Raw genomic sequence first — 7,040 nt, 5'->3', positions numbered from 1 at the left:
AAAGTGGGCTTTAGTTTTATTTTCTAGACCATCGGCTCTATACAAATTGCACCCCTATAGGAAAAAGTTTATATACAGCCGAGGCTCTAAACAATCAAATTAGAGCCCACCTCAAAAATTTCACTAGAAGAGGTTGTTTTGACGCCCAAATATCCTCAAATTGATCATCTCAACATCACGATGCATGGACATGAGAAAAAAAATAGACTTCAAGTTTTGAAGATAGTGCATCTTGTACTGCATTTTTGGAACGTCAATTTTCAAGATTTTCAATTTTTCATAGATCTGCTCGATCTACAACTTTTTAAGATTTAAATTTTACAACTAAAGATAAAAATATATTTAAGGTTGTGATCCCTATGTATAAAGCATCCCATCTTAAAAATTGATGCAAATAGGTGGTCCATCAAACACAATTGAAACTAAGGGTCCAAATGTTTTCGTCATAAAATCATTATTTTATTTATTAAAATTTATTTATTTATTTATATTCATGATATCCATGTTAGAGATTATATGTCCTCAAAAATTGGGTCCAAAAATCCTTCTCAAAAATAGATTTTCAAGAGTCCACCCATTTCTACATGGACTCATAAAAACCGTGTACAAAAGTAAATGGTATCTTTGTATACTTTTCTTAAACTAGGTCATTTGAATTTTGAAAAGCTCAAAGTTTTCTATCCGTCAACAATTAATTATGCAAACTGCCATGAGCCAATGCAAAATATTCTTTAAGGATAAAATATAAAATTGGAACGTAAATCATTTTTTTTAACTTATAATATAATTATCTTTTCCCTTTAGGCTAGTCGAATTGATCTATATATAGATATATATCTTATTATCTTCTATTTCTAATTTCTATATCTCATCAGACCCAATAAGGAAAAATATCTTATTATCCCCTACTCTTAACTTGTAAGCAAAATGACTCCATCGTTTCTATCTTCCAATCCCCTCAACCCTTCTGACCATGTATTATTTACCTCAACAACGAAATGACTCCATCTCTCTCTCTCTCTAAAACTCCATCTCTCTCACACATCATTATTTACCTCTCTCAAAACTCCATCTCTCTCTAAAACCCAAACTCCATCTCTCTCTCTCTCACATCATCGTCTCTCTCTCAAAACTCCATTTCCCTCCCTAAAACTCAAACTCCATCTCTTTTTCTCTAAACCTCCCTCTCTCTCTAAAACTCAAACTCCATCTCTCTCTAAAACTCCATCTCCCTCTCACACATAAGAAGGTGTGCTCGTGTTCGAGCTCAAGTGTCACACCCCAAGAATTTACAATACTGATATTCCTGAGAGGTGACAGTCAAAACAAAGCAATTTTAGATATCTACCATGCATTGAATCAAAATCAAAACGCCCTTTTATTTTCCTAGTTTTTTTGAAATTTAGGATTATTATATAAACTCTGTTCATAACTAATATTAACATAAAGGTCTAAACACATATACATATCTTGACAGGACAAATTTACAATGGCGAATTCTTATAAAGTAACAAAAGAACGTTTAAGCACAACTATAATATCTTCCAAAGTTGACCCTGACGAGCACTCAAAATGAAACCGCAGTTATCCTGAAAAAAATGCTTACCATAGTTTGATGAGTTTGGCTACTCAGTAAGAGATCATCATAATCCTAAAAATAATCATGGTTAAAAGATATCAATATTTTCAAAAAGGAGATCTATTAACAGAAATGCATCAACAGTTTCACTTTAAAAATGCATAATTAAGTATAATTCGAATAATTGAAATGCGTATAACATTTTAACGGCAGTGCATAATTCAAAGGATTTCACAAAATACCCTACTAGCGTCCCAAGTAGGTCACTTATATACCCCATTAGTATCCTGATCGGTCCACTTAATCCCTATCGGTGTCTCAGATAGGTCCACTTAATCCCTCCAAGACCACTTATGCCTCACCGGCGTACCGGATGAGTCCACTTACTCCCTATCGACGTACCGGATAGATCCACTTATATCTCACCGGCGAACCGGATGAGTCCACTTGCACACTTAAAGTATTTCTAAATCTTTTTAAACATTCGAAAAGAGCAATATCATGTACTCAACATATCACTGAAATTATTAATATGAATTTCACTGAAACCATTAATAACAGTCACTTTCAATAACATTTCAAAAATAACCAATCAAATATTTTGGGCTCAAATTCAGAAAGGTAGCAATTCTTAAAGACATTCTAGCATAATTGCCAATCTAGTACGTATAGAAAAACTCGTATAGAAATCCAAGAATACGGAATTATCAAAATTTATGGGATGTCAATTCGCAAATAAACATTTCACAGACAATGCTATAATCAAATGCAAAAATATCAGTTTTCAAATAATAAGGCAATCATTTGCATATGAATTTTACAATGTCTAAATATTCAAAAACAGTAGAAAGAAATATCACAATTTTACTAAAAGCAGAAATATCACATTTATTTCTAATAATTTTACAGTATCTAAAATTTTCTAACAATAGACAAGAAAAATAAATTTATTTCTAAGAATTTACAGTATTTAAAATTTCTAACATAGATAAAATATCAAAATTTTATTAAAAAGATTATTTTTCGAGACAATGAGGTCACTTACAGTTGCTCATCAGATTTGATTCATCGGAACCATATATAGCTCTGGACCTTCAAAATGGTCTAAGAGATTCAAGGTTTAGAGTTCCTAAGTTTTACTTTGTACGGATACTGCACTCGTCTTTTTATTTTCTTTGGAGGAACTAACCCTTGTCGGATGGTCAAGCCGCTTGAAATTGCCGACTACAAGGCAGAAGTAAAAATTATATAAGTGAAGGAAGACCTCATTACTAGGCTGTTAAAAACGGATGGTCGGAGAAGGACTACTCCAAGAGAAACATCAAAGCGTGCTTTCTTGTTATCCTCAGAACTCATACGTATATAAGGAATATATGGGAGAACAATTATTTTTTTTCTAATGATTTACAATATTTAAAATTCCTAACAGTAAATAAAATTTCACAATTTTACTATTAATTTATTTTTTCAAAATAATGAGGTCGTTTGCGCATAAAATTTATCGCGCCTAAAATTCATGATAATAAGCAGAAGAAATTATTTCATTTCATTTTTAAAAAGAACGGATTATTTTTCCAGATAATGAAGTCACTTACCTAAAATATTTGAGAAGGAGCTTCCGATAAAAATTCGGCTAGAGAGAGGAGCTCACTGTGTTTGTAAGAGGGAGAGCGAGAGTGGAGTTCTGTGAGGCGACACCTTACCCTTCACCCTACTTAAATCTTTTAAAACGCCTCCACCTCATGTATGAGGTGGAGCGTAAAAGTTCGCCTTTAACACCGGAAAACCACGTCCACTAAAGGACATGCCAAAGCAACAAATCTTAAACCAAATGAAGGTAAAAGCTTTTGAAAGTAGTGATGGTCCTTAGGGACCATCGTACTCATATGAACCATCACTTATTAAAAGTTTCCTTTTTATTTTTATTTTTATTTTTATTTAATTATTTATTTTTTAAATTTTAGGATTATTACATTCTTTCCCCTTTTAAAGAAATTTAATCCTCTAAATTTGTGTACCTGATTGCTTAAAAAGATAGAGATATTTTTCTCTGATTTCGTCTTCTCATTCTTAAGTCGACTCCTTTTTTGAATGGTACTTCCATAATCTACGTACCAAAAGAATCGCCTTTTTACACAACACTTGTACCTTTCTATCCAGTATCAAAATTGGCTGCTCAATGAAGGATAGGTCCTTCCTGATCGGTAAAGGTTCATATTTCAAGATATGGGATTGGTCGGGCTAATATTATCGTAATGATGATACATGAAAGACATTATGGAAATTTTGCCAATTCGGATGGTAAGGCAAGTCTATAAGCGACGCCTTCGATTCTTTCTAGGATTTCAAATGATCCGATGTAACGTGAGCTCAGCTTTCCTTTCTTGCCGAATCTCATAATGCCTTTTATTGGTGAGATCTTTAGGAAAACTCGATCACCTTCCTCAAATTCAAGATCTCTCCGTCGGTTATCGGCATAACTCTTTTGCCGACTCTGAGCTGTCCTGAGCCTTTCTCGAATTAATGCTATCTTATCTGTGGTTACTTGGACAATTTCTGCCCCAAAAGCTTTCTTTCACCAACCTCGTTCAACCATATGGGTGACCTGCATTTCCTTCCATATAGGGCTTCATATGGTGCCATCTAAATACTAGCTTGGAAGCTATTATTATAAGTAAGCTCAATTAGGGGTAAATGGTCATCCCAGCTTCTTGTAAAGTCAATGACACAGGCCCTCAGCATATATTCCAAGGTTTGGATGGTCCTCTTTGATTGTCTATCAGTTTGGGGGTGAAAGGCAGTGCTAAAGGTGAGTCTCGTCCCCATGGCTGATTGTAGCCTAGCGTAAAATTTATAAGTAATCCGAGTATCCCTGTCTGATACAATACTGATCGGAACTCCATACAACCGCACTATTTCCTTAATATACAACTGGGCTAGTCGATCCAAAGTGAAAGTCGTGCGAATCGACAGAAAGTGGGCAGCTTTGGTCAGCCGGTCTACAATGACCCAAATGTTATCATGTCTTGAATTTGTTTTAGGCAAGCCAGAGACAAAATCTATAGAGATGTGCTCCCACTTCCACTCTGGCACGGGTAAAGGCTGCAACAACCCAGCGGGACTTTGATGCTCAGCTTTTACTTGCTGGCATATTAGGCACTTTATAATGCTACCTCTTTTTTCACATTATTCCACCAAACGGTTTTTTTCAGGTCCTGATACATTTTAATACTTTCCGGATATATCGTATAACGAGAGGGATGTGCTTTTTCCAAGATAGCTTTCTTCACACTCTCATCATTCGGGACACAAACCCGACATATGAATCTTAGCAAATCCTCACTACATATAGAGAATTCGTCTCTATTTCCCAACTTCACATCTTCTACAATTGTTATAAGCTCAGGGTCTTTCCTTTGTGCTGATCAAATCTGTTAGATTAATTGGGAATCTGCCGTAATATTGGCAATCATACTTACCACACCATTAATGGATGGAGCCGGATGTCAACCCACTATTTCCTCTAACAAACTCATTTTTGGATCATTAGATGAGCTAAGACTCCCGTAGATTTTCTACTTAAAGCGTCGGCCATAGCGTTAGCTTTTCCTGAATGATAATGGATTGTACAATCATAATCTTTTAAGAAAATCATCCATCTTATCTGCCGTATATTTAAATCTTTCAGAGAGAAGAGGTATTTCAAGCTCTTATGATCCGTGTATATTTTGAATTGCTCACCATATAGATAATGCCTTCACATTTTCAAAGCGAATACTATTGCAGCCACCTCTAAGTCATGAATTGGATATTTTTTCTCATATTCTTTCAACTGTCTGGATGCATATGCCACTACTTTCCTATACTGTATTAATACACAGGCCAAGCCTTTATGTGAAGCATCACTATAAATCACAAATCCCTCACTCCCCTCAGAAATAGTTAAAATAGGTGTTGAAGTTAATCGAACTTTTAGTTATTGAAAACTCTCATCACATTCACTTGTCTACTCAAATTTGACATTTTTCTTTGTCAATCGAATCAATGGGGTTGCGATTCGAGAAAATTCTTCTATAAATTTTCTGTAATAACCTGCCACTCCCAAAAAGCTTCGAACTTCAGTCACATTACTTCATTGTTTCCAATTAACAACGGCTTCAACCTTTGAATGATCAACTGATAGACCTTCTTTTGATATGACATGTCCTAAAAATGTCACTTGTTCAAGCCAAAATTCACATTTACTAAGTTTGGCATACAATTTCTTTTTTCTTAATATTTGCAATACTATTCTTACATGCTGCTCATGTTCGTTTTGATTCATGGAATAAATTAAAATATCATCGATGAATACCACAATAAATTTATCCAAAAAGGGTTTAAAGATCCGATTCATCAAATCCATAAATACAGCCGGTGCATTTGTTAATCCAAAAGGCATGACTAAATATTCATAATGGTCATACCTTGTTCTGAAAGCTATCTTGGGAACATCTTCACTTTTAATCTTAAGCTGAAGGTATCCAGATCTAAGATCAATTTTTTAAAACACTTGTGATCCTTGTAATTGTCAAATAAATCAATAATTTTAGGTAATGGATACTTATTTTTCACTATTACTTGGTTCAACTGTCTATAATCGATACACAATCTCATGGTCGCATCTTTCTTTTGAACAAACAATACCGGAGCACCCCAAGGTGACATACTGGGCCTGATAAATCCTTTATCAAATAATTTTTCCAATTGTTGTTTAAGTTTCTTAAGTTCTGCAAGTGCCATTATGTAAGGTGCCTTAAAAATTGAGGCTGCCCCTGGAAATAATTCAATAGAAAATTCAATTTCACTGTCAGGCGGTAATCTTGGCAATTCTTTAAGGAAAATGTCGGGAAATTCTCGGATAACCGAAGTGGTATCCAAATTTATCTCTTCCTTCCTATCTTCTTTGATATAGGCAAGAAAGCCTTGACACCCTTTTCGAAGGCGGCGATTAGCTCGAATACAGGAGATTAAATATGATGGAGAGTCTTCTTTGATACCATTGAAGTAAAATACTGGTTGATTCGGAATACTAAAGGTAACCATTTTTTTGTAACAATCAATACTTGCATGGTATGCAGAAAGTCAATCTATGCCTAAGATTACATCAAAATTTTGAATTTTTAGGAGTATTAAATCAACCAACAGTTCATTTTCTTCTATTTTTATTACACAGGATTTGTACACTATATTGGTGTCAATTGAATTTCCCATCGGTGTGGCTACCTCTATAATGTATTCTAATTGTTCTGGTTCTACCTTTAAGTGGCATGCAAAGTGTGGTGACACAAATGAATGAGTAGATCTAGCATCAATCAAAACATGAGCTACTTTTTGGAAGATAATAGGAGTACCTTGGATCACTGATTTTGAGGCCTGAGCGTCTTGCTGAGTGATCGCAAATACTCTTCCCTTCATCTAA

The 7,040-nt window shown here is 34.6% G+C and overlaps 1 long non-coding RNA gene across 1 annotated transcript in view; it reads right to left on the bottom strand.

Moving 5' to 3' along the window:
- Positions 1–1,357: 1,357 nt before the first annotated feature.
- The window catches only part of LOC148782590 (uncharacterized), a 28,021-nt gene continuing 22,338 nt past the window's right edge, over positions 1,358–7,040 (bottom strand). The window contains exon 2 of the long non-coding RNA XR_016054826.1: positions 1,358–1,589. This is a non-coding gene — a long non-coding RNA (uncharacterized LOC148782590). The remainder of the gene's footprint in view (positions 1,590–7,040) is intronic.

Source organism: Amborella trichopoda, chromosome 4 (assembly GCF_054954075.1).
Source record: "Amborella trichopoda isolate Santa Cruz 75 chromosome 4, AtrichopodaSantaCruz75HAP2 v2.0, whole genome shotgun sequence".
Taxonomy (NCBI): Eukaryota; Viridiplantae; Streptophyta; class Magnoliopsida; order Amborellales; family Amborellaceae; genus Amborella; species Amborella trichopoda.
The sequence above is the reverse complement of the archived record's forward strand: the minus strand, read 5'-3'. Positions and strand labels throughout refer to the sequence as shown.